The sequence below is a fragment of the Oryx dammah genome, unplaced genomic scaffold, assembly GCF_014754425.2.
Source record: "Oryx dammah isolate SB20612 unplaced genomic scaffold, SCBI_Odam_1.1 HiC_scaffold_2, whole genome shotgun sequence".
NCBI lineage: Eukaryota > Metazoa > Chordata > Mammalia > Artiodactyla > Bovidae > Oryx > Oryx dammah.
Genome location: NW_024070186.1, coordinates 164,695,016 through 164,722,524, shown reverse-complemented (window position 1 = coordinate 164,722,524; position 27,509 = coordinate 164,695,016). Strand labels below are relative to the sequence as shown.

Below are 27,509 nucleotides of genomic sequence, written 5' to 3'. Positions count from 1 at the left end.
ATCCATCCATGCACCCCCTGGGAGTGCTCATGTGCGCTCATGGTTTCCACACATGATTCCCCATCCCTGAATCTTCCTCCTTGTTCCAACCGGAGTCCTGCACATTAAGCTCGATACATTTCCAGCTAAACACCATCAGTTTTTCCCCTTCACCGCTTCTATTCCATTCCCTGTGTTCAGCATAGCAGCAAGTAGAACCACTGTCTACCCAGTTATTCAAGCCAGAAACCCGAGACACAGCCTTGATCCCTCCCTCCCTCCCTTTGCTCAGTACTACGCCCTGGCATTTCCCCTCCACACCAGCTCCAGCCTCCACCCTCTCCTCCTTCTCCTGTCCCAGTTGTGGTCCCCATCGTGTCTTAGGTGGACGGCTGCCCCAGCCTCCTGACTGCCATCTCACTCTCCCTCCGCTTTCTCCACACTGACTGATCATCATGAACTATCTGATCATGCTGGTAGGGGCACACATTTCTACAAATACCTGGGAGAGCAACTGATCAAAATCTAAGCTAAAGAAGTTGCAAAGGAGCAGAATGAGACAATGTCCCCTGAGTCCCCAGCAGCCCTTAGACTTGGATATCACCTTGGTTTGAGACTTAAGTGGACCAGTGGGTCTGGGGAACATGGCTTTATGAGCAGTTACAAGTGTCAACACTAGCTCTTCATGAGAAATGCCTCCTTGCTTTGTGAGCCTCCCCAGAAAACACATAGCACCCCCACTGCACCCTCAGGGAGGGTCAGCCCTGCAGGGGGTGCTCGGGACTCGATGATGCTCTTCTTCCCTGTTTCAGGAGGACAGCAGAGTGTGTGTTTTGCTCAGTTGTGCCCGACCCTTTGCGAGCCCATGGCCTGTAGCCCACCAGGCTCCTCTGTCCATGGGATTCTCCAGGCCAGAATACTAGAGTGAGTTGCCATTTCCTTATCTCTTGAGTCTCCTGCATTGACAGGCGGGTTCTTTCACCACTGCTGCTACTGCTAAGTCACTTCAGTCATGTCTGACTCTGTGCGACCCCATAGAAGGCAGCCCACCAGGTTGCCCCGTCTAGCGCCATACATAACCAGAGGGTGAAGCAAAAACTGGAACACACTTCGGAGGTGTGGCAGATTTCAAGGGAGCACGACGGGGTTGACAGGAGGACACCTGGTCTGAGGTCACATTCGGACCTTGCAGGGCCTCTGTGCCTCAGTTTCCCCAGCTCTGCAAGGGGCTGACTATACCTTGCAGGGTGGTTCTCAAGATCAAAGGTGGTGATAGAGGTGAAAAGCATATCCCGAAGCCATCTTGCTACACCCAGGGAGTTACCTTCAGATCTATTCAGCCCACTTCTTTGTATTATTTTTAGTTGTTTTGAAATTATTTCTTTATGGTTGTGTTGGGTCTTGGTTGCTGTGTGGGCTGCTCTCTAGTTGCAGTGTGTAGCTTTCTCACTGCAGTAGCTTCTCTTTTGCGGAGCATATGGGCTCTAGGGTGTGCGCTTCAGTAGCTGTGGCTCCGGGCTCTAGAGCACAGGCTCAGTAACTGTGCTGCCGGGTGTTAGTTGCCTTGCAGCATGTGGGATCTTCCCAGACCAGGGATCGAATCCCTGTCTCCTGCATTGGCAGGTGGATTCTTTACCACTGAGCCACCAGGGTAGCCCCAGCCCATTTCTTTTTAAATTATAGTTGATTTACAATGTTGTGTTAATTTCTGTCGAACACTAAAGTGATTCAGTTATACCTATATGCGTGTGTATATGTATATGTATATTCTTTTAAAATATTCTTTTCCCTTATAGTTTATCACAGGATACTGAATATAGTCCCCTGTGCTATACAGTAGGAGCTTGTTTATCCATCCTATAAATAATAGTTTACATCTGCTGATCCTAAACTCCCAATCCTTCCTTCCCCCACGCCCCTCTTCCTTGGCAAGCACATCTGTTCTCTATGTGCCTGAGTCTGTTTCTCTATCACAGATATGTTCCTTTGTGTTGCATTTTAGATTCTACATATAAGGGGTATTATACGGTATTTGTCTTTCTCTTTCTGACTTACTTTGCTCAGCATGATCATCTCTAGCTCCATGCATGTTGTTACAAACGGCATGGTTTCATTCTTCCTCGTGGCTGAGTAGTGTTCCGTTGTGTCCATGGACCACATCTTCTTGATCCATTCGCCTGTTGATGGGCCTTTAGGTCGTTTCCCTGTCTCGGCTATTGTGAACAGTGTTGCTGTGAACACTGGGATGGATAGGAGTGGGATTGCTGGATCATGTGGTAACTCTAGTTTTAGGGTTTTTTTTTGTTCAGTCGCTCAGTCATGTCCGACTCTTTGCAACCCCATGGACTGCAGCATGTCAGGCTTCCCTATCCTCCACCAACTCCCAGAGCTTGCCCAGACTCATGTCCATTGAGTCGGTGATGCCATCCAACCATCTCATCCTCTGTCGTCCCCTTCTCCTCCTGCCTTCAATCTTTCCCAGCATCAGGGTCTTTCCCAATGAGTCAGTTCTTCGCATCAGGTGGCCAAAGTATTGGAGCTTCAGCTTCAGCCTCAGTCCTTCCAATGAATATTCAGGACTGATTTCCTTTAGGATGGACTGGTTGGATCTCCTTGCAGTCCAAGGGACTCTCAAGAGTCTTCTCCAGCACCACAGTTCAAAAGCATCAGTTCTTTGGTGCTCAGCTTTCTTTATAGTCCAAGTCTCACATCCATACATGACTACTGGAAAAACCATAGCTTTGACTAGATGAACCTTTGTTGGCAAAGTAATGTCTCTGGTTTGTAATATGCTGTCTAGGTTGGTCACAGCTTTTCTTCCAAGGAGCAAGCATCTTTTAATTTCATGGCTGCAGTCACCATCTGCAGTGATTTTGGAGCCCCCTCCCCCCCCAAAATAAAGTCTCTCACTGTTTCCATTGTTTCCCCATCTATTTGCCATGAAGTGATGGGACCGGATGCCATGAACTTAGTTTTCTGAATGCTGAGTGTTTTAAGGAACCTTCATACTGTTCTCCATAGCGTGCTCAGGCACTTTGAATGCCAAACACCCCTAAGCACCTGGAACAAAAGCTGTACCTGTTGCTTCTGTCTGAGCACCTATTTTGTGTCTAGGTCTGAGGTGAGCACTTTTCCTATACAATCTCTTTTAAGCCTCAAAACAACTCCTTTCTGTTAGGGATTTTTCCTCCTATTTTGCAGATGTGAAAGAGGCACAGAGAGGTTAATAAGCTTCCCCGATAACATACAGAAGGATGCTATGCAGGTACCCCGAATCTTTCTGGCTGCCGAGTCCACGATTTTCTCATTCCTTAATCATTCCTACTTCTTAAATCAGAACTTTGTATGTGTGCGTGCTCAGTCACTTGGTCGTGTCCGACTCTTTGCTACCCCAGGGACTGTAGCCCCCCCAAGCTCTTCTGTCCATGGGATTCTCCAGGCAAGAATACTGGAGCAGGTTGTCATTTCCTTCTCCAGGGGATCTTCCGGACCCAGAGATCAAACCTGCATCTCTTGTGTCTTCTGCATTGAAGGTGGATTCTCTACCAGTGGGCCACCTGGGGAGCCCCATTTAGATCAGTGCAGTTAAAAATAGACACCTGACCCTCGAACAACATGGGGATCATGGGCACCGACCCCCAAGGTCCAAAATCTGCATAGCACCCTCTCTGCCTCAAAAACAAAAGAACTGATAAACGACTCACCCAGGGGCGGGAAGCTGACATATGTGGACAGAATCAGGATGCAAATCTTAGTTTTTTGTATTCCACATACTGTGAGCTCTAATCCTGCACAAACTCTCCACCACGCTTAGTTAGTTCAAAGACCTGTAAGGTGAAAATATAGGTACTGTACTTTTCAAAAGATATTTTTGATTTGGATCATTATTTTAAAGTCATTATTGAATTTGTTACAATATCGCTTCTGTTTTATATTTTGATGTTTTGGCCGCAAGGCATGTGGGATCTTAACCCCCCCACAAGGGATTGAATCACATCCCCTGCGCTGGAAGGCAAAGTCTTTAAGCACTGGACTGCCAGGGAAGTCTCTAGGTTCTATATTTATTGAAAACAATCTGTGCAGTTCAATCTGTTGGGCAAGGGTCAATTCTAAATGCGAGTCAGGTATGTAATTTAAAATCTTCTATTAAATCAACTATAATTTAATAAAATTTTAAAAATAAATAAAAAGATATAAATCATTGGGAAATTCACAGATCACCTAACATCTAAAACAGGACATGATAAAGACCAGAGCTGATATATGTATAACTAATTCACTTAGCTATTGTAAATTAACTGTACTCCAATAAAAATTTAAAAAAAGAAAACAAAAAGACCTGAGCCATTCTCAAATGACTGAATATCCCTGTTAAAGCTCCCCCCTCCCCCAACCCCTACTGAACATGTTACCAAAAAAGGGAAAGAGATGAAATTTTAAAGTTAGTTGTATGTCCTACTTGGGGCTTCCCTGGTGGCTGAGACTGTAAACAATCTGCCTGCAATTCAGGGGACACAAGTTCCATCCCTGGGTCAGGAAGATCCTCTGGAGAAGGAAGTGGCAACCCACTCCAGTATTCTTTTTTTTGGTTTTCTCTTTCATATTCTTTAATGACAATAAGGTAAACCCTGTTGTTTTTTGGGGGATTTCAGTATGGAAGGATATATATGAAAAGTGGTGTGATGACAGCATCATGTTCTTTAGAGAGCTGATACAATAATTCCAATTTTTTTAAGGTTATATATAACGTTGTTGTTGTTTAGTTGCTAAGTCGAGTCTGACCCTTTCGCAACCCTGTGGATTACAGCCCACCAGGCTCCTCGGTCCATAGGGTTATCCCAGGCCAGAATACTGGAGTTGTGGAGAAGAAAATGGCAACCCACTCCAGTATTCTTGCCTGGGATAACCCTATGGATAGAGGAGCCTGGTGGGCTGTAGTCCAAGGGGTTGAAAATAGTTGGATACAACTGAGCTCACACACACACACGCAGGTCTCCAACATCACATGTTATCTCCTTAGAGAAGCTTGTTTTTTTTTAACCTCATGGAAATATGCTTATCCTGCTGGAATTTCTCACCACTCCCTGTGTTATTATTCCTTCACATTTATCACAGATTGCACATCTACTTTTATTTGTATATCTTCCTTTTTAAAAATCTTTATTGTTTATCTATTTGGGGCTGTGCTGGATCTTTGCTGCTGTGCACCGGCTTCCCACTGTGGTAGCCTCTCTTGTGGTGGAACATGGGCTCTGGAGAGCGTGGGCTTCAGCAATTGTGCTGAATGGGTTTAGTTGCCCTGTGGCATTTGGAATCGTTCCAGACGAGGGATTGAACCAGTGTTCCATGCACTGGCAGCTGGAATCTTAACCACTGGACCACTGGGGAAGCCCTGCGTGTTTTCTTAATCTGTGTCTTCCAGGCCATTCCCCATTCCCCAGAGAAGGGGTGGGTCCCTAGCACAGTGCCTGGCACACAAGCACTAGGTATTGAGTCAGTTCAGTTCACTTCAGTTCAGTCCCTGATTTGTGTCCGACTCTTTGAGACCCCATGAATTGCAGGATGCCAGGCCTCCCTGTCCATCACCAACTCCCGGAGTTCACCCAAACTCATGTCCATCGAGTTGGTGATGCCATCCAGCCATCTCATCCTCTGTCGTCCCCTTCTCCTCCTGCCCCCAATCCCTCCCAGCATCAGAGTCTTTTCCAATGAATCAACTCTTCGCATGAGGTGGCCAAAGTATTGGAGTTTCAGCTTTAGCATCAGTCCTTCCAAAGAACACCCAAGACTGATCTCCTTTAGAATGGACTGGCTGGATCTTCTTGCAGTCCAAGGGACTCTCAGGAGTCTTCTCCAACACCACAATTCAAAAGCATCAATTCTTTGGCACTCAGCCTTCTTCACAGTCCAACTTTCACATCCATACATGACCACTGGAAAAACCATAGCCTTGACTAGATGGACCTTAGTTGGCAAAGTAATGTCTCTGCTTTTGATTATGCTGTCTAGGTTGGTCATAACTTTCCTTCCAAGGAGTAAGCATCTTTTAATTTCATGGCTGCAATCACCATCTGCAATGGTTTTGGAGCCCCCCCAAATAAAGTCTGACACTTTTCACTTTCCCCATCTATTTCCCATGAAGTGATGGGACCAGATGCCATGATCTTAGTTTTCTGAATGTTGAGCTTTAAGCCAACTTTTTACTCTCCTCTTTCACTTTCATCAAGAGGCTTTTTAGTTCCTCTTCACTTTCTGCCATAAGGGTGGTGTCATCTGCATATCTGAGGTTATTGATATTTCTCCTGGCAATCTTGATGCTAGCTTATGCTTCTTCCAGCCCAGTGTTTCTCATGATGTACTCTGTGTATAAGTTAAATAAGCAGGGTGACATTATACAGCCTTGACGTACTCCTTTTCCTATTTGGAACCAGTCTGTTGTTCCATGTCCAGTTCTAACTGTTGCTTCCTGACCTGAGTGGATTCTTACTATTCCCATTTTATAGATGAGAGAGCTCAGGACTTGGAAGAAAACAAACTTCTCCAAAATGACACAACTATATTACAAAATTATTGATATCCATCGTATGATATCACTTACATATGGATCTAAAAAAATGATACTAATGAACTTTACAAAACAGAAAGAGGCCCACAGACATAGAAGACAAATGTATGGTTACGAAAGTGGAAAGGGAGGCGGGGAGGGATAAATGAGGAGTTTGCGATTAGCAGATACAAACTACGTTATATAAAATAAACAACAAGGTGTTACTATATAGCACAGGGAACTATATTCAACATCTTATATATTCAACATCTTATAGTCAACTAAAAAGGAAAAGAAAAAAAAATGAATGACATGCTCTTGTGTGCAAAGCCCTAACCCAACGGGTATAGAAGTTCTAGAAATGTGGCCAATTTGCTAGCAAACAGTTAAACTCAAGAAATAGCACCTGTGAAATTAAGGGTGTGTGTTAAGTATGGAGTCAATTCCCTCTCTTTGAAATGAGACCCAGAAGGTAGGACCAACCAAGCAAGCAAGCACCTGGGAGTTATGTTATTTGCATTTCCGATCTGAGAGTCAGAACATCATGCCTGCTCTCTCTCCAAACAGATTGTGATGTTCGGTATCTGGGTTCAACACTTTTAGAAAACAATGGAGCCCCAAAGAGTCAAGAGATATTAAATATCTGAATCCCAAATAATTCCACCCCCAGAAATGTAGCTAATGCAATCAATCTTAAATAAAGTAACAGTTCTGGGCTCTGTTGTTTAGAACAGTGTATTTTAGAAGAGTGGACCACTAAAAACGATGTAAACAAGCAACAGCAAAGGACTGCTCAAATAAGTTGTGATATTACAATTATTTACTGAAAACCATGTAAAATGGCAGGGGAACGATTTTTGAAGTGATATAAATGAGAGCGAAAAGACCATAAAATTTTATATGCAGTCTGGCTAGAATTTCATACAGACGCAAAAACAAGCCCATAAACCAATACGGGAAAAAGGAAGGCTGGAAGGAAATGAAATTTCTGTTCAACACCGTTTTGCCTTGGATATGGAACTATGGAGAAGTCTACTCTTTTCCACCTTTTGTTATTTTCTGAATCCTCGCTAATGACCTGAAAGCAGCCTCTCTCTTTCTCTAATAATACACAGAAAGAAACTATAACACGGGCAGCCTTGTGTTGATGGCACAGAATGTGTCTAGACAGCTAATCACAGGAAAATAAGCACTGGATAACTTGACATTATTGGCATTCACAGAGAGCCTCACAGGCACTGGGACATTGATCTGTGTTCAGTTTGGTTTCCAAAGGTGTGGGAAGAGATGAGCTCTCAGATGGACTCCAAAGAGGACATGTGTTCTCTGGCACTGAACCAGGTCACACTGGATTCTGATCCCAGGTGTAAAATACTTGAAAGTTGAAAGTAGGTCAGCAGGGTTAGGGAGCACAGGGCACGTCTTGTCGCCACAACTCGAAACTTCTAGACTCATCCCAAGACACAGAAGGAAAGGGGAGCTTGGGAAAGGAAACCTGGAGTTCCTGGAAGGCCAGGCAAGAGCATGTGCTGAGGCCTGGCAGCCTGGGGATTCAAATTCTAGGCTATCAGTCTGCACACTGTGGCCAGCTGCGTGATTTTTGCAAATGAAGACTCATCCCTGCTCGTTCGTTTCTGTGGCTGCGACGGAAAGCATGTAGCCGCACTGCGGATAACACTGGCCATCTGGCCCTTCCAGAAAAAGTTAGCTGACACTGATGCAAGCTTTCCAAGCTTTGAAACCACAGATCGATCCTATCTTCCTTAGGACACAGCGGTGACGCACGCGTCTCCAGGTTCAGAGTTCAGTCTGTAGAGAAAGCACGCTGCACGGGTTTGGCCATACCACCCGCTGCAGCATGCACGGGCTCTTTTTCCTGCTAACACACCTGCAGCGCTGAAGGTGTGTGTTCCTCCGGTGCCAGCATTTGCTGTCTGCCCCATTTTTCTGTCTTTACCAACATTTACAAGACTCCCCCACACCCACCTTGACGTGATCTTGCTTTTTTTGTTTCCCTAGTTTTTGGCTGCTCCGTGTGGCCTGTGGGATCTTGGTTCCCTGATCAGGGATCTAACCGGAGTCCTCTGCAATGGAAGTGTGGCGTCTTAACCACTGGACAGCCAGGGACATCCTATCTTGCTTTTTTTAAAAAAAGTTGTTTATTTATTTCTGGCTGTGCTGGGTCTTCGTTGCTGTGCAGGCTTTTTCTCTAGTTGCGGCAAGGTGGGACTGCTCTCTAGTTGCGGTGAGCGGGCTTCCTGTTGCGGTGGCTGCTCTTGTCGCTGAGCCCGGGATCTAGGGCCCTCGCGGTTCCATAGCTGTAGCTCACGGGCTCTGGAGCACAGGCTCAGTAGTTGTGGCGCATCGGCTTAGCTGCTCCGTGGCTTGTGGGATCTTCCTGGACCAGCAATCGAACCCATGTCTCCTGCATTGGCAGGTGGATTCCTTACTACTGAGCCACCAGGGAAGCCCTCCATCTTGCTTTTTGACCAGAAAAAAATTTTAAGTGAAAACTTGTACATCACTCTAGCGTCTGGAAAGCGGTATTATGCTGTAGGTCACTGTAGAGCAGTGGTCCCAACCTCTCTGGCAGCAGGGACCAGTTTTGTAGCAAGGGCTGAACCCAGAGCGACTGCTTTAAAGTGAAGCAGATCACGTCACTCAGTGGTTAATAACCTACCAACGATGTCTGATTGCAAAGAGGATAAAACCCCACCTTCTCACTATAACCTCAAAGTCCTTGGACTGGGTCCCGCGTGCACCTGCTGTGCAGAGCCTAGCCCCCAACCTGGGAACATGCTTCCCTGTCTCTGAAAGACTGGCATCTTTCACAGCTCAGAAACCACCCAGTCAGAGAGGCCTCTCTTTCTTTTTTCAGTTGCTCAGTCGTGTCTGACTTTTTGCCACCCCATGGACTGCAGGATGCCAGGCTTCCCTGTCCTTCAGTATCTACTGGAGTTTCTCAAACTCATGGCCATTGAGCCAGGGATGCGATCCAGCCATCTCATCCTCTGTCACCCACTTCTCTTGCGGTCAGTCTTTCCCAGCATCAGGGTCTTTTCCAATGAGTTGGCTCTTCGCATCAGGTGGCCAAAGTATTGGAGTATCAATCCTTCCAATGAGTATTCAGGGTTGATTTCCTTTAGGATTGACTCGTTTGAGTTCCTTATTGTCCAAGTGTCTTCTCTAGCATAGCAGTTTGAAAGAATCAATTCTTTGGAGCTCAGCCTTCTTTATGGTCCGACTCTTACATGGCTTTGCTGACTCCCATTAATTCAAGTAACGGAATTTGATTTTCATTGAGGCCCTTCGCCATTTTCCATTTGTTCATGGATACATCTGTCTCCCTGCCCCAGGATGCAAGCTCCCCTTCACCTCTCTCTTATTGTTGATACAAAATATAATTTATGTGTTGAGTGTGGCTCAGTCCTTGGGATGTGGAAACCTCTGGGGCTGGGGCATCAGGCTCAGTGGTTAAGAACCTGCCTGCCAGTGCAGGGTACACGGGGTCCATCCCTGTTCTGGGAAGACCCCACATGTTTCAGGGCAACTAAGCCCAAATGCTGAAACTACTGAGCCCTAGAGCCTGTGCTCTGTGACAAGAGAAGCCCCCGCAATGAGAGGCACGTGCACCGCAACTAGAGAGTAGCCCCCGCTCGCCACAACTAGAGAAAGCCAGTGCACAGCAATGAGGACCCAGCACAGGAAAAAAAATTGCTCCACAACAAGGAAGACTTCTTCCCATTCAGTGGATGAGAAAGCCAAGGCAAAGAAAGCTGAAGTGCCCCTTGGTGTTCTCTGCTCTCTGATCAATGATGTTTGTAAACATCCTGTGAGGCAAAGGCAGAGCTTTTTTGCAGATGGGGACACAGACCCACAGAAGGTTAAGTAAGTCTCACCCCCCATCCCCGCCCCTGCTCTACTGAATAAGTGACAACGGGGCCTGCTTTTCTGCAGAATCACGAGCACGGTGCTATGAGGTGATACTATGCTTGCAGAGAAACATAATCTATACCATCATTTGGCTCCTGCAGAAAATGAGAAGTACACCAAGTCACTGGCCTCTTATCGCAGCCACTAGGAACCATCTGCTTCTCATTCCTGTCTTTTCACAGACGTCTCCGAGGAGTTCTCACTCCCATCGCCAGCTCAAGTGCGGCGATGCCTTGCAGACTCAGCAGCTTTCCCCAATCACCATGTGGCATTGACATGCCACTTCTTTCCAAAGGATGTCCCCAAGCAAACCTGGGACTTTTCATTCCACAGAATTGAAGAGATGTGGGGAAAAAGTTCTCCTGGATACGAACTCGGGGTAGACACAGGTGGATGCCAGCATTCCCAGTACCAGCTCAGCAGCTCCCAGAGCATGGTCTTAGGTGCGGACGGGGAGGAGGTCAGGGATGTGCGCTGTGTGAGTGGAGAATGGGGCACAGAGCTGTGTGAACGCACACCCTGAGGGTCCCCAGTTGGAACTCTGGTGTTAGGATGCGGTGGCCTCTAGAGTTTCTTTCTCCTTCTCTGTGGGTGAGCACCAGCCCGGATGTGGCCCAAGGCCAGCTTTCTTTCTTAATTAATTTTTATTGGAGTATAGTTGCTTTATTTCTCTTTGAGGTGACCTTCCCTGGTGGCTCAGTGGTAAAGAATCCGCCTGCAACGAGGGAGATGTGGGTTTGATCCCTGGGTCAGGAAGATCCCCTGGAGAAGGGAACTCCAGTGTCCTTGCCCGGAGAATCCCAGAGGAGCCTGGTGGGCTGCAGTCCATGGGGTGGCAAAGAATTGGACATGACTTAGCAACTAAACGACAACTATAATGAGAGGGTAACTGGAGCATCCAGCACACTGCCGTGCAGAGTAGGTGCTCAGAAAAGAGAAGTGGGAGCCAGTATGGGAAGCGCAGTTTGCAAATGGAGGGACTAATGGAAATCTGTAGTCGGGAAGTGTGTCATCTCCACCCCCCACGCATCCCACTGTGGAAGGGGAAGCGGATCCTTATTCCAAAACTACACCATCTCTCCAGACTCTAAAGTTTCTGCTTCTTTGTCCTCTCGCCAGAAAATTCCTGCAATAAGAACCCACAAGGAACACAACAGATGCCCAGTTTCATGAAAACATCATCAATCTTGTCAGCTCTGTCTGGCTTTCCCATCACCAAACAGCGCGTATTAAGTCACTTCAGTCATGTCTGACTCTCTGCAACCCTGTGGACTATAGCCCACCAGGCTCCTCTGTCCATGGGATTCTCCAAGCAGGAGTACTGGAGTGGATTGCCATTTCCTGTTCCAGGGGATCTTCCCGACTCAGGGACTGAACTCAAGTCTCTTACATCTCCTACATTGTTCTTTACCGCTAGCGCTACCAGGGAAGCCCTCCCAAAACAGGGATGGATCCATTTAATGAGATTTTGAATGCTGGCATAGACAGAGCTCTCTCCCCCCTCCTCCAGTTCTGTAAAAACCAGCAGACATGTATCTTGACACATTAAAATCTTCTTAATTATTCTACATGGTGCAGAAAGAAACGAAACCCCATGCTGGGCACAAAATTGAAAAAGCAGTGCCAAGGGCAGAATGAGGGGTCTTAGGCAGAGAATTGGGAATATTTTAGAATCCAGACTCTAAACAAAGTTGGAATTCTTCAGGTGAAATTCCTGAAGAATCAGATCCACCATTTAGAAGAGGGGGGAAAAAAAGTACTATTCAAGTTTAGAAAATAAAATTCGTAGCAAGCTGAAACCTGTCATGGACTTCCCTGGAGACACAGTGGATAGGAATCCGTGTTCCAATGCAGGGGACTCAGGTTTGATCCCCGGTCCGGGAGGATCCCGTGTGCCACGGAGCAGCTAAGCTCGTGCACCACGGCGATGGAGTCTGCGTCTAGAGCCGCAGCTAGTGAGGCCAGCGAGCCTAGAGACTGTGCTCCACAGCAAGAGACGCCAGCTCAGTGAGAAGCCCGCATGACGCGGCTAGAGAGTAGCCCCCACACACCACAGCTAGAGAAATCCTGTGCAAAGCAGCAAAGACCCAGCACAGCCAAAACTAAAATAAGAAATAAATAATATTTAAAAAAGAAAGAAAGTTCGCCCCTTGGAAGCTGTGTGGTCTTAGGCCAGCGGCTTGAGTGCTCTGGGCTGCTGTTTGCTCATCCGTGGGGTGATGAGCAGAGATGGCAATGAATGAAGAGCACTGGCTCAAGTCCATGGCACAGGGCCTGCATCAGGCACGTCCTGCAAATGCCCAGCAGGCAGGACATGCTCGCTGGCGGGGACGGAAGGGTTCCAGACCTGATGTCGAGCCTGGCAGATGCTATCGCCAGAGGAACCCGGGCTGCCTGCGAGGAAAAACTGTCGCTTCCACTGCTGGCAAAACCAAGATGCTCAGAGCCAGAAACTGTGGGATGAGGCCGCAGGACCCATGTGTTACTACAGAGGTAACAGATTCCCCAGCATAGAAGCAACCCAAGAACTTCCCTGGTGGCCCAGGGGATAAGAATCCGCCTTCCAATGCAGAGGATATGGGTTCAATCCCTGGGCTGGGAAGATCCCACGTGCCTCGGAGCAACTAAGCCCGTGCACCGCAACTACTGAGCCTGAGCTCTAGAGTTCCTGCTCTGCAACAAGAGAAGCCACCGAACTGAAGAGTAGCCCCCGCTCACCACAACTAGAGAAAACCTGTGAACAGCAGCAAAGACCCAGCACAGCCAAAAGTAAATAAATTAATTAAAGAGTCAGTGATATTGGCTCAGTGGGATTATTCATATGGAAAGAAAAATTTAGCATGATCTTACCTCATTCAATACCTAAAAATCAACCCCAGGCAGATGATAGAGATAAATATGAAAAACTAAATGTGAAAGCTTCTAGAAAATAGAGGGGCAACATGAATGACTTTAAATTTCTGAACTAGCACACAAAACCACAAAAAAAGAGATGAGTATGAGCTCATCTGAAAATTAAAGTCCCAATAACCCAAAGTCACCATTGGAAAGTAAATTCATGCCACAGAGTAGAGGAAGATCCATAACACATAACTGGCAGAGGGATCTTTATCCAGAAAGATTAAGAAAACTCTTACAAATCTATAAGAAAAAGAAAAACAGACAAATGCAAAGAAAAATGGACAAGCGATCTTAACAGGCACTTCTTAAACAGGAATTCCAGGTAGTCAACATACACAGTATAGAAAAGGTGATGAATTCAGTTAGTAGAGAAATGTTTAAAAAAATACACGACTCCTGGAATGGCTGAAATATAATAGCAAGTTGAGGTGCTGGAGCTGGAGAGGGTATGGAGGAAGGGGACTCCTCATACACACAGTTGGCGGAGTCTAAATGGGGCAATCAGTTTGTTGCCATAATAGTCTTGCTATGGACTGGATTATGTTTCACGTGTCCAGTTTCTGGCCCTTCTTTCCTCTGTGATCTTGGCCAAGAAACTTAAAATTCTCTGACTCTGTTTCCACGTCCACAAAGAAGGTCATTCCACCTGGATTATTGAAAGCTTTAAATGAGATAATCCAAACAGAACCCAGTGCCTGGCAGGTAGAAAGCATCCGACCACTCACTCTTACCATCTAATCTGTGTGTGTGTGTGTGTGTGTGTGTGAGCTCAGTTGTGTCTGACTCTTTTGCGATCCCATGAACTGTAACCTGCCAGGCTCCTCTGTCCATGGGATTTTCCAGGCAAGAATATTGGAGTGGGTTGCCATTTCCTTCTCCAAGGGATCTTCCCAGACCAGGAATTGAACCCGAGTTTCCTACATTGGCAGGCAAATTCTTTACCACTGAACCACTAGGGAAGCCCTAATAACCACCAATATGCTATTTCAAAAGGCAGTACTGTTGCCATTTTACAGATGAGGAAACTGAGACCCAGAAGTCACAACCTCCAGGGAGCTCAGGAGGCCAGCTACACAGCTGCTTTCCAAACATAGGACTTCTTCCTCGACACCAAAGGAACATCTAAGCAACAGAGTCCAACCTAAGCCCATAGCAGGATGTCAAGGGGCTGCACAGGATTGAACCTGATCAATTACTGCAAATGATCCAAGTTGTTGGCTGCCTCTGGAAGCGCTTGGAACTTTGAACCCACTCACCACTAGCTTTATTCAGCATTTTGGACTTTCGAACACTGCTTTCTCATTTGCCATCAGAGCTGGTCTTCGCAAACTCTGTTGTGATCATCAAAGGATAAGACAAGATTATTCCCACGGATGGATGAGTAAACTGAGGCCAGAGAGAACAGCGGCATCCATGGGGCTTAGTATTAGCAGATGGTCTGTATGCCTGGGTTTCTCTCTAGACTTGATGTTTTTATTATGAGAGCCTGAAGTCAATCATCTATTCTGAGCCTGCATTTCCCACCTCTGAAACATGATCAGTCTTTCCTCTTTAGGTTGTTACGAGCAATGAGATGAGCAAATACACCCTCAGAACAGCCCTAGCACCCGCTGAATGCTCGGCAAATATGAGCTGCCAGTGTTTATGGGCTGTTGCAATAGGATGGACAGAGCCTAAGCTGAGAGTCTGTCCAGGGTCCTCTGAATGTCTCCTCTTGTCCCTGAAGCTGATCATCACCCTGGCAGCCCAGCCCTGGCTGCCTCTGGGACCCTGACCCTAGGTGGTGGTATCCATGCTCTTCTGTGGGTGGCTCTTCTTTGAGTCCCATTTTCAGCCCCTGGGAGGACTGTGCACTTACAGCTGGGGCAGAATGCCAGCCATGCAGATCCGCATGCAGGCAGTAATTTGCACAAATGCTCCTCGTGTGCTCATTTCCAGCCTGTCCCCAGAACGGCGCTCGGCTTGCAAAGCCAGCAGAGAGCTATTTACAGCTCTGGGCAAGGAGAAGGGAGGCAGGCTCTGATCTCGCATGGGAATGGCCCTGCTGAGGTGGTGGTGGCTTGCTCTTTTGGCTGCTTTAACAGGCTGTTCAGCCAGTCTCGCCCTGAAGGAGCTTCGAGGTCCTGAAAGCTTTTGCTGAAAGGCCAGGGATCCGCCCCCACGATTGTCTGATTCCCTCAGGGAACCCACACGCAGCAAAGTTAGGGGACCGTTGTCCCTGCTCCCACTAACAGGGGCTGAGCCATCAGGAAAGCCTGACCAATAGCTGCCGGTAGACTCTAAACATCTAGAGAAAGGGATACAGGAGGCCTGTTAAAACCATGGACAGCTCTAGCAGCTCTAGGTCAGCGATTGACAAACTGGTTGGGAGGCGGGAGACCTCCGGCCCCCCCAGCCTGTTTGTGTAGATAAAGTTTTATTAGCACACAAACACATCCATTCATTTACATTTCACGGTACAGTCGAGTGGTTGTGACTATAGCTTCATGGCCCACAAAGCCTCAAATATTTACTATCTGCCCTTTAAAAAAAAAATCTGTTGAGCCCCCACCTTCTAACAAACAGGCTCCTCCTACAGTCAGTCCACTCTCCATGAAGCTTCCTGAAGAGTATTTCTCAAGTGCTAATCAAATCAGGTCACCTCCTTACTTAAAACCCTTCCAGGTTCCCCAGGGGTCTCTGGGTCAAGTCTAAACTCAGCATCAAGGGCCACCAGGCTGTTTATGATCTAGCCTTCTCACAGCTCCCCTCTTCTTAGCCATCCACCCGGGGGAGCCTCTGCCAAACACTTCCCCCATCCTCTGAACATTTTTTTTTTTATTAAAAAAGCCATCTCAATGGAAAACCATGCATTGTTTACATACCACACAAACTTTTAAGATATCTGATTCTAGCCTTGTTCATTACATTATCTTCAAGCTTTTCCTTTTTTTTTCCAACTCTTTCTAAGTTGTAGGAATCTGATGTGTGTGTGCATGCTCAGCTGCTTAGTTGGTCCAACTCATTGCAACCCTATGGACTGTAGCCTGCCAGCCTCCTCTGTCCATGGGATTTTCCAGGCAAGAATATTGGAATGGGTTGCCATTTCCTCCTCCAGGGGAATCTTCCCAACCCAGGGATCGAACCCAAGTCTCTTGCATTGGCAGGCGATTCTTTACCAGTGAGTCACCTGGGAAGCCCAGGAATCTCACAGAGGAGCCAATTCTGTCTTGTCCAGTCATTTTTTTGCCTCCATTTGCAATGCATTTCACCATTCCTTTATTCCACAGACAACTGTGCTTTATTTGACTTTTCCTTTGAACCTCTTCCAACATCTGCTTGATTCTTTCATTGAATGAGCTTTACAGAATCATTAAGTGTTCATCTTTGTATCTCTAAGGGAGTCAGTTTTATCACTACCCCCCTTTTTACTTTTTCCTGAAGATTTTAAGAGTTTTCGATGAAGTCTGTGAGCCCCTGTTTGTGTTCTATCTGTTGAGAATATCTTCCCTGTCTTTTCTGCCTTTTCCTCCAGAAATTTCTTTCCCAGCATGCCCAGGTACAGAGACAGAGAACCTCTTCCTTCTCTATCTTCTCCCACCTTCCTGGTACTCTTCTCTCTGATTGGTTGTTTATGGGCCTGTTCCCTGATAGCTGGGTTTCCCAGGTGGCACTTGTGGGAAAGAACCCGCCTGCCAATGCAGGAGACATAAGAGACTCTGGTTCGATTCCTGGGTTGGGAAGATCCCCTGGAGAAGGGCATGGCAACCCACTCCAGTATTCTTGCCTGGAGAATCCCATGGACAGAGGGGCCTGGCGGCCTATGGTCCATTGCGTCGCAAAGAGTCGGACACGACTGAAGTGACTTAGCGCACACAGCACCTCCAGACAGCTAGCCTAGAAGATCCTCTGGCGTGGAAGCTGGGTGTTTGTCTCTTCTTACCATGCACACACACACCCTACCATTAGTGTATAAGACAAGTGGGAGTTGTACAACAAGCAGGCACGTTCACTTAGGAATGAATGAATGCAGATTGCTCGACTGCCCACCTAGACAGAAGCCACTAAGAGGGAGACCTTGTTTTCCTTGTTAATACCATGCATGGGATGCCAATGTCTGACATCTACAAAGTACTCAACAAACACTGGCTGAATAAATGAACAAAAATACCATTTCGGGACTTCCCTGGTGGTCCAGTGGCTAAGAATCCGTCTGCCAATGCAGGGGACACGAGTTCGATCCCTGGTCCAGGAAGACTCTGCATGCCACGGGGCAACTAAGCCCGTGAGCCACAACTCCTGAGCCTGTGAGCCCAGTCTCAGAGCCACAAGTCCTGAGCCCACATGCGCCCTGGAGCCTTTGCTCTGCAACAAGAGAAGCCACCGCAATGAGACGCCCGCACACCGCAACTAGAGAGAACCCGCACAGCAACGAAGACCCAGCACAGCCAAAAACAGATTAATTAATTTAAAAATACCATTTCAGTTCCTATTTTTGGCCTACTTTTAAATCATCTCCCAGCTCTCCACATGTGAAAAGCACCCCAGCAGCCTCCGAACGCTACCCTTCTGCTCTGTGTTTTCATGTGTCGTAACCGTGGCGTTTCAACTGCTCCCCTCTAGGGAACGGATGGCCATCTCTCCGTTCTGCTTTATGGTCATCGCCTGACCTTGAGCAAGACGCCACCCCTCTGGCTTTCCAATGGGTGAAGCAAGGTCAGTTCAGGCATTCCAAGAGATAAAATACATCAAGCGGAGATATGGATGGCTAGTAATACCCTAATGATGTTCCGGCTCAGCCACCATTTACAGTATAACAGAAGCTGTCAAGGTAACACATCAGCGAAGCTACAGGGGTTAGCTCTGAGTTGTGAGGTTACAGAGATGGCCAAGGACAAGCTTCCCAAACGACCTGAAGGTGCACACGAAGCCCCTCGTCCCACCAGGATAGTGTTAAACAGCAGACTGCATTTTGTAGGATGCTGGGTGGGGCCCAAGCGCCCGCATTTTCCCCCCAGCTCCCCAGTGATGTCATGCCACTGGGTGCTGGACCACACTTTGAGCAGCAAGATGCCAGGACACAGTGCGTCCCAGCTTTGCAGGAACTCCGAGCAGTGGCTGAAAGACAGATAACCAATAGGGGGCTGATGTGTGTTCAGTTGCTTCAGTCGTGTCCGACTCTTTGTGACTCCACGGACTGTACCCTGCCAGGCTCCTTTATCCATGGGATTTTCCCTGCAAGATTACTGGCATGGGCTGCCATTCTCTCCTGCAGGGAATCTTCCTGACCCAGAGATCGAACCCACGTCTCCTGTATCTCCTGCATTGCAGGCAGATTCTTCCACTGAGCCACTGGGGAAGCCCTGGTTGCTGATAGTTCAAAGTAATAAATGTTAGTGCCCAAGTGGGAGAGGCTGGCAGTTAAGACTATGAGACTCCGAGGATGGACAGGTTGGCGAGACGGGGTAGTTGGGTGCAGGGTTCCCAAGGGGCATGGAAACCAGGTTGGGAGAATTCTGCCAGGCCGGTGACTCAACAGAGTGATAATTCTGGTGGTGGGACCTGTTGATCTCTGTTTTAATACATCCTTCAGGGGATTCTGATGTGCAAGTCTGAGAATTATTGTGCTAGGCAGAAAGGGGTACAATATTCCAGTTGGAAGAACAATGTTTTGTTTCACATAGTCGACTTTCAGGCACATGTCCAGACCCTGTAAACTGCATTCATTATTTCACCTATCTATCCATCTACCCACCCGTCCAACATCCAACAGATAAGTTGTGAATGCCCACTAGGCATCTTGTTAGGCACAAGAAGTTGTAGCTAGACATGCCTGTCTAAGCTTCTAAACCACTGATGCTCAGCCAGGGGATATCTAGCAATGTCTGGGGACATTATTGCTTGTCAAAACTGGGAGGTAAGTGTGCTACTGGCATTGAGTGGGATAAAACCCAGAAATGCTGCTGAACATCCCATAGTACACAGGACACCCCACCCGCCTCCATGCCCACCCCACCCCAGCCGTGGCAATAGTGTTGTAAAAAAAACTTTGTTCTGGGAATTCCCTGGTGGTTGAGTAGTTAGGACTTGGTGTTTTCAATGCTGGAGCCTGGGTTCAATTCCTGGTTGGGGAATGAAGATTCTGAAAGTTGCAAAGTGAGGCAAAAAAAAAAAAAGACTTTGCTCTAAACTAGGAACCCCTTGAGGGCAGGAACTGTACTATAGTCACTTTGACATCCCAAACTCAGAAGACAGGGCCTGACCCCCAGGAGCTAAGTGAATGTTTAAATGCTAGAGGAAATAGCAAGACAAAGATGTACTTAGGTATATAAAGAATTCTTGCAACAACAATAACAAAAAGACAAACATCCCAATTCAAAAATGGGCAAAGGACTTAAATGGACCTTTCCCGAAAGAAGATACATAAAAGGCCAATTAGCACATGAAAAGATGTTCAACATCACTAACCATTAGGGAAACGTAAATCAAAACCACAGTGAGAAAAAGTAAGAAAAAAAGATTAAAAAACCCCCCACAATCAAATACTGCTTCATATCCATTAGAATAAGGTAATACATTGTAATACTAGTAATCGGAAAATAACAAGTGTTGACAAAAATGTGGAAAACATTGGAACCCTCGCACATTGCTGGTGGGCTTGTAAAATGGTGGAGTCTGGCATGGCGGTTCCTCAAAATGTTAAGCAAAGAGCTACCATGGGACCCAGCAGTTCCACTCCCCAAAGAACGGAAAGCAGATCTTCAAGCTGAAATTTGTCCACACACGTCCACAGCTGCATCATTCAATAGCCGTCAAAAGTCGGAAGCCCAAGTGTCCCTCAACTGACAGACGGATAAACCAACTGGTCTATAATCCACACAATAGAACATTATTTAGCCATGAGAAGGAGCAAAGTATTGATACATGCTACCGCAGAGAAGTCAGACCAATATGCCACATGTTGGATGATGCCATTTATATGAAGTAGTCAGACCAGGCAAATCTATCGAATCAGAAGACAGACGAATGGTTGGCAGGGGCTGGGGGAAGGGAGGGTGACTGCTTCATGGGGACAAGGTTTCCTTTTGGTATGATAAAAGAGTTCTGGAACTAGAGAGAGGTGATAGTTGCACGATATTGTGAAAGTACTTAATGTCACTGAATTGTACCTTTTAAAATTATTAAGGGATTTACCCGGCAGTCCAGTGGTTAAGATTCTCTACTCCTAATGCAGGGGACATGCGTTTGATCCCTGGTTAGGGAACTAAGATCCCATACACATTTTTTTAATCACCTGGGGCTTCCCAGGTGGTGCAGTGATAAAGAATTCGCCTGTCAATGGGGGAGATGCAAGAGACGCTGGCTTAAACCCTGGGTTGGGAAAAGGCCCCCTGGAGAAGGAAATGGCAACCCACTCCAGTATTCTTGCCTGGAGAGTCCCATGGATGGAGGAGCCTGGTGGGCTACAGTCCATGGGGTCGCAAAGAGTCGGACATGAATGAGCACACAAGCACTCTCTTGCACACACTGCGCCGTAAACGCTCATCCAGTGTCTACTGTGTGCCAGGAACGGTGCTCTGCATTCAGGATGGAAGTGAAAGAGACTCGAATGTATGTCTACTCCCCAGGGATACAGATGGGGAGGAAACCCAGCCAACAGTCACAGACCCAAGGAAGCCTCGGATGTTTAAGCGCTCAGTTCTGAGGATAAACGGATCCCCGCTGGGCGGAGGCTGGAGGCGGGAAGGGTCACGGAGACAGCTTTTGAAGGAGGAGTGCAATTTGCCCTTGGGAAGTCGACCCCAAGACAGAGTGTGTGATTAGAGGCTGTATCAGGCGATGCCATTCCTGGGATGGGTAAGACAGTTTAAAATGCCTGGTGCCTCTAGGAAAGCGAGGCTAGTCAGACGTGGTAGAGACAAAGGAGGACACACAGCTCAGAACCACCTCCTGGGCCTTCTGCAGGGATGCAGCGGGGAGCGGGTGGTGATTCAGCCAGCCGGGCGTTCTGGAAGCCCTCAGGCCCCCCAGCTGCCACCCACGATGCTTTTGTCCCGGGCTGCCTGGCAAGGAGGGCAGACAAGGAGAGAGAGATGGGGAGAGCAGGGCTCACACTGCTGAAGAGGGGCTAGGTACCAGGGGCTTGAACAGGGGTTTCAGCCAGTCCTCACAGTAACCCAGAGCTGCGTTCTCCCATTGCACCTCCGTCTGCCTTCCGCCTGTTCTCCCTTTCCTTCTTTTCTTTCTTTATGCCTTCCTTCTTTCCTTTCTTTCACCTTCTAAAGATGGGAAAATGTGACACTAACAACAGAATGGCCACGGCCTAGGCTGTCATGATGCGAGGAAAAAAGGGAAGTGGAAGTGTTAGGGCTCAGTCGGGTCTGACTCTTTACGACCCCACAGACTGTAGCCCCGCCAGCCTCCTCTGTCCATGGGATTCTCCAGGCAAGAACACTGGAGTGGGTAACCATTCCCTTCTCCGGGCATCTTGCCCACCCAGGGATTGAACCCAGGTCTCTCGCATTGCAGGTGGATTCTTTACCATCTGAGCCACCAGGGAAGCCCCCCTCATGCTGGTGGAAGCCCAGTTCAGCTCTGGTCAGTGTGACCTCAGGCCCCACCAGGATGCTGGTGATAAGAATCCCCTGTGGGCAGGGCGGAAGGGTGACATGAGGCCTCAGATCTCTGTCTCCTGGCTCCAGAACTCTTAGGAAGCTCAAAGGCCTGAGTTCCGGTCACTGGCAGCTGCTGGCATGACCACTTTCCAGGAAAGAGGGAGTGGGTGTGCAGGAATGTCCAGTCCTCAGACCCTGCCTGCCTCTCTTTCCTGGGGGCCAGGCAGCTGAAAGAGCCCCAGCCTGGCCTGCAGAACTCGGGATGCAGTCATCCCCTGCCATCTTTGTGGCTAAAGGACTCTGAGCAAGTCTCAACCTCTTGGGGCTGTGCCTGGCTCACCTTTAATGCATGGTAAGCTGGCTAAAGGATCCTGTTTCCTCTTCCTCCCCCATGGACAGACAGACAGACAGACAGACAGACACACAGACACACACACACACACACACAGAGCGGCCCCTTTCATGTTTCTCGCTTCCCTATATGTATGTACATATACTCACTAAAATACCTATATATCGATCCTGTGACTATCATTTTCACTAAATGATGTCTTAGAGATCTCTCCAGGTCAGGAGCATAGTTCCACCCCATTCTCCTAAAAAGACGGCTCATTTTTCCACATAATGTAACCCCCTCCCATCTTGGATTGCCAAGCCCTTGGGTGAACATTCCTGCATTGGCCAGCATTTCTACAGGAGATTCTTTCTTGGCCTAGCATTTCTACAGAAGATTCTTTCTTAGCCATGGGATGGCTGGGCCCCAGAGCATGCAGTTAAAATTCTGCTAAAGGAACTGAGATGGCTCCAGAACTAGGTTATTTCTAAAACTGTCTTTGACTTCCAGCAGGGACAGTTGATTTGACTTCTAGCAGGGATGGGGGTAATGCTGTTAGCAGAGTCCTTTAACCTCCGTCGGCCTCAGTTTGCTCACCTGTAAAATGGGAAGCCTACAGTAACGCACATGGAGGTGCTCTGGATTTTCCTGTTGAAATGTGAGGGGTTAATAATGCCTTCAACATTAGGAGGCTCAGCAGTTGACACATGACCTCTATGATGCACAAAGTGGAACGAGGAGCCTGGGTAAGAAGGATGCCCTCCTAATATCAATCATCCACTATGAGTGGAGAATCTACATTAGACCAGCAGTTCTCAATGCGGGGAGGGGGATTTTGCTCCCCCAGAGGACATGCTTGGAGATGATTTTAGTTGCCATCACTAGAAATGGTTGCAACTGGCTTTAATTGGGTAGAGGGTAAGGATGCCGCTCCACACCCTACAATGCATGGGACAGCCCCCCTCCCCCGCCCCTGGCAACACAATGATCCGGCCCCAAGTGGCAACACTGTTGATGATTTAAAAAAAAGAAAACCCTGCTTTAGACCTATCTCTTATCTGATGCCTAGCCTCTCCCCCCACCAACAAGCCCAATTTGAAGATGGGGAAACTGAGGCTCAGAGAGGCGATGACCTGCCCAACATTGCCCAGCCAGCGGTAACAGTAGATCCCCGGCTCCATCTGACTTTAGGGTCTGGGGTGCATTCCACATCCCGTACCATCTCTCTGGGAAGACACCACCCTAGTCTCCAAGCAAGAGCTGACTGTTCGCTGCCTGACAGATGATCTACATTGGGAGTCATAAGTCTTACCTAAAAGCATAAGCTCCCTACCCAGGTTTAGAGGTTTTATGACTTGTCATAATCACTGCTTCCCCTCACTTGCCATATGCTATGTACTTTACCAGGACGAACTCATTTTACCCTAATAAGTACACTAAGGGAATTAGCTGCAGAGAGGTTAATCATTCCACCAAGACACATACTAAGTAGCAAATCTGGGCTCTGACCCTGAATAGAGGGGCCAGAGATGGATCCCTCAACCCCCACTGCACCAAGCTTCTCCCTCATACTGTGAACTTTCACCTTGGCACCTTGAACTTGGATCCCTGCTCCAACTTGGAGCACTGCCAAGCCCTCAGCTGGAGGCAGGGGGGAGTCCCCATCTCAAGACCCTCCCATCTGTAGGGACCTGGTTACTGCTGCTCTGTGGGGGTTCAATGCCTCAGGAAAAGAAGCAGGCTCTGAGCTAGGGTGGGAGATGGCAGCAGAGAACTTGGGGTCACAGGGAAAAGGCAGGGATGGAGAGGGAGGGGGCCCTGGAGGGAGGGGCTGTGACTTCCATTGCGGGTTGGGGGTGGGGTGCTGTCCAAAGAGCCTGGAGCAAGCCTCGCCTGCAACAGATACTCCAGCAGCAGCAGCAGCTCCAGACTAATACAACTGATCTCACTTGCCATCCTGAGTCCATTCGGATTCTGGCAACCCTAGATTTGACAGTTGGCTCAATAAAAAGATGCCACGGGCTGAGCAGGGAAGTGCAGGGGCCTGGGAATGGATCCTACACAGCGGCCTGCTGGGGGGCAGCACCGAGTTCCAGCTGTGTCCCCTCCTAGCTGCATGACATTGGCGGAGCCTCTGCACCACCTCTGACAAGTGGGGAGCCTGGTGCCCAACCACCTTGGTTCTAAATGTGAGGACGGGAGGTAGTATTCCGGACCCTGCCGGTCCACGAGTCCCAGAGAGACTGTGACCAGCTTCGCCACCCACTGGCTGGGTGACCTTGAGCAAGTCTTTTCCCGTCTTGGTGCCTCTGCTTGTTCAACTGTCAAATGAAGGAGCAAGATCTTTGGTCTCAAGTCCCTGGGAGGTCTAAGGTCTCCAGGTATCGCCATTTCTCTCTTTTCGGGGCTGACCTCTTTGGGCATCTGGGACACACACTTCTCCTTTCTCCACCTCTCAGCTGCAGCTCCAAAGCAAAGCTCCTTGCTTTTTCTCCTCTGCTGCCACCCCTTACTCTGACCCGCCGGATCAAAGCGGTTCCCTGCCCCCATCAGGTCACCATCAACCTGTCCCTCAGTCCAGCTTCATTGGAGCCAGTCCGATGGATGGCTCCTACAAGCATCTCTCTTGGCTAAGGGCCTAGGGAATTCCACCGAGCAATGTCCACAGGAGCTAGAAAGGGGGAGCCCCAGGAGGCAAATGCGGGCCCTTCTCTCCGCATGGACACCCTCTTCTCTAGGAGAGGGGTTGGTCTGTCTCAGGGGAGGATATTTGGAACACAGTCCTTTGTGTATGTGTGTGTGTGTGGGGGGGGCGGTCCTCACTGGTCCTGCTGCCTCAGAGGCCATCTCTGCTGGCAGTTTGGAGGCTCTGGTATGATCTCTAGCCTGAGGAGCCCAGTTCTAAGGGTTTCAGTCTTCTAAACCTTATTAAGCCTCAATCTCTGCTCTTATCTCTGAGGAGAGATGAGATTAGGTGGAGTAGAGAGGTGGGAGGGATGGGACAGGGTAGGGTGGTAGTTAATGGGATGGGATTTGTGCAAAAGGGTTAAAGGGGTGGGCTGAGGTGTGTGGCTTGGTCCAGACGAGTGACTGTTTCTGAATGTGAAAACCCCTCCTCTTACATCTTGAGAAAGAGGAGTAATCTCCCAAATGCCTTAAATGTAAAGGTATTCAAGGCAATCAATCTTCTCTCTCTGATGGATGAAGAGGGGTTGGGGCGGGGGGAGATAGGGAATTGAGTCCAGTTTCTGAGTTGCGGGGGGGGGGGAGGGTTACACGGAGGTCTGATTGCATTTGAGGGTTACATGCAGCGTCTCTGGCCAGCGATATCCTTCTTTTAGGGAGGGGCTTATTTTCCCTCCTGGGGGAAGCACCCGTTATCTCCGAGCTGAGAAGGGAGGGTGGGGAGAAGAATCCAAACTTAGTTTTTTAGGGTAGAGGCATGCGTTCCCGAGAAATGATGGGCCCTAGAAACCCGGGGAGGCTGGAACCCACTTTGGGGGCGGAGGGAAGCACGTTCCATTCCAAGGGGGAATGTGGGGAGAGCAATCTTATTTCTAGAGCCGGGGGGCCAGGAAGGCAGGGCCCATATCCGAAGGGAAAAGGAAACTATTTTGCTCTCTGGACGGTGGACGGCTCCCTCTTTTCGGGACAGAGGGACCCGCGTCTCGGAAAGAGGAGGGCTCGGTCTCTTAAGAGAAGATGCCCCGTTTTTGCTCCCTGGGGGGCAGGGCCGAAGGATTCCATCTCAGCTAGCGCGCAAGGGCTCGCCTCATGCGACCCGGCGCCAGGTCCTTACCTCCAGGCCTCTGCTCCAATGTGCGGACTCCGATCTGCCCGGCTGCGACTTGAGCGATCGGCGCCCTGCGCTCCGGCGGCGCCCTTCTCTGCCCCGCTTCCCCCAGCGACTCGCCGGGCTCCTGGGCTCCGTCGAGCCGCGCTGGCCAATCAGCGCTGCGGGTCCCGGCCCTCGCGCGCGCCACCGCCAATGAGCGCGCCCGCCACGGGCCACCGCCCCCGGGAGGGCGGGGGAAGGCGGGCCGGGGGCAGAGTCCGGCCTCCCGGGGGCGGAGGAGCCTGGGGCCCGGAGGAGGGGCCGCGAGGGCCGGGATGGAGGAGCCGGATTGTGACCGCGGGCGGCGAGGATCCCCAGCCGAGCTGGGATGTGGGGAGCCAGTCTCTGAAATGGGGGGCGGGGTGGAGAGGCTCTATAGGCAGGTTTAACCTAGACCTTAATTGCCCCCTGCCCCTTTTCTGGATACTGGGGGCTGCAGACGTGTGTAGCTGCCCCCTCTGCACCATGAGCCTTAGATTTCTGGCTCCGGGAAGCCTAGATTCAGAGTTAGACAAAGTTCCGTTAGAAAGAGAGGGCGAAAAAGCATAGAGTCCCCCTCCACCTACCACCACCACCCCGCCCACGCACACCCTCCCTCCGGGCAAGTGCTCAGGGTCTTCTCGCTCTCAGCTCTCTGAGCTGCCATTCATTTAACACCTCCGAGCTAGTGCATCCTTGGGGTAGTGCAAAAATCACTGGACTATAGGAGTCCGTGGTTTCTGCTGCATGTTCTCGGGCAGGTCACTCTGCCTCTCTGATCCTCAACAGTAAGTGGAGACAGCAGTGATAACACCTCCTTCACGAGCACAAGTGAGAGGGTAGATGTGATGAAGCTGCCTTTACAAAAATTAAAGTGCTGTATGAACACTAGCTAATACTTAAGTGTGCATAACTGCTGGCCCAGTAGCTTTCTAAAGGTATCTGGAAAGAGGATGCATTGGTTCAATGGTAAAATCAAAGACACAGGAAACTACCCATCAGAAAACAACAAGAGCTCACCAAGAGTTCATGATGAATAGCTGTTCCAGAATTAAAAATGCCAAGAAAGAATACAGCTTGGGTTTCCCCACTCAGCCTGATCAGGTAACTATTTCCTTTGTTTGCATCTTGCAAAACCCTGAGGTCCTTCCTTCCTGCCTTCCATGAATCCAGGCTGCCCTATATCCGATTAGGTGAGCAGGACTATAGTCCTGGGAATTAAGATAAATATTAAGAAAAAAAAAAAGTTGGGGGGGCGGTGCTTCCCAGGTGGCTCAGTGGGTAAAGAATTCACCTGTAATGTAGGAGACACAGGAGACTCAGGTTCTATCCTTGGGTTGGAGAGATCCTCTGGAAGAGGGTATGGCAACCCACTCCGGTATTCTTGCCTGGATAATCCCATGGACA

The 27,509-nt window shown here is 48.7% G+C and overlaps 1 protein-coding gene across 1 annotated transcript in view; it reads right to left on the bottom strand.

Annotated features, from left to right (window-relative positions):
- ABAT (4-aminobutyrate aminotransferase) overlaps positions 1-26,190 on the bottom strand; it is an 85,726-nt gene extending 59,536 nt beyond the window's left edge. The window contains exon 1 of the mRNA XM_040230060.1: positions 26,088-26,190. The gene's annotated coding sequence lies outside the window, so the exon portion shown is untranslated. The remainder of the gene's footprint in view (positions 1-26,087) is intronic.
- Positions 26,191-27,509: the final 1,319 nt, after the last annotated feature.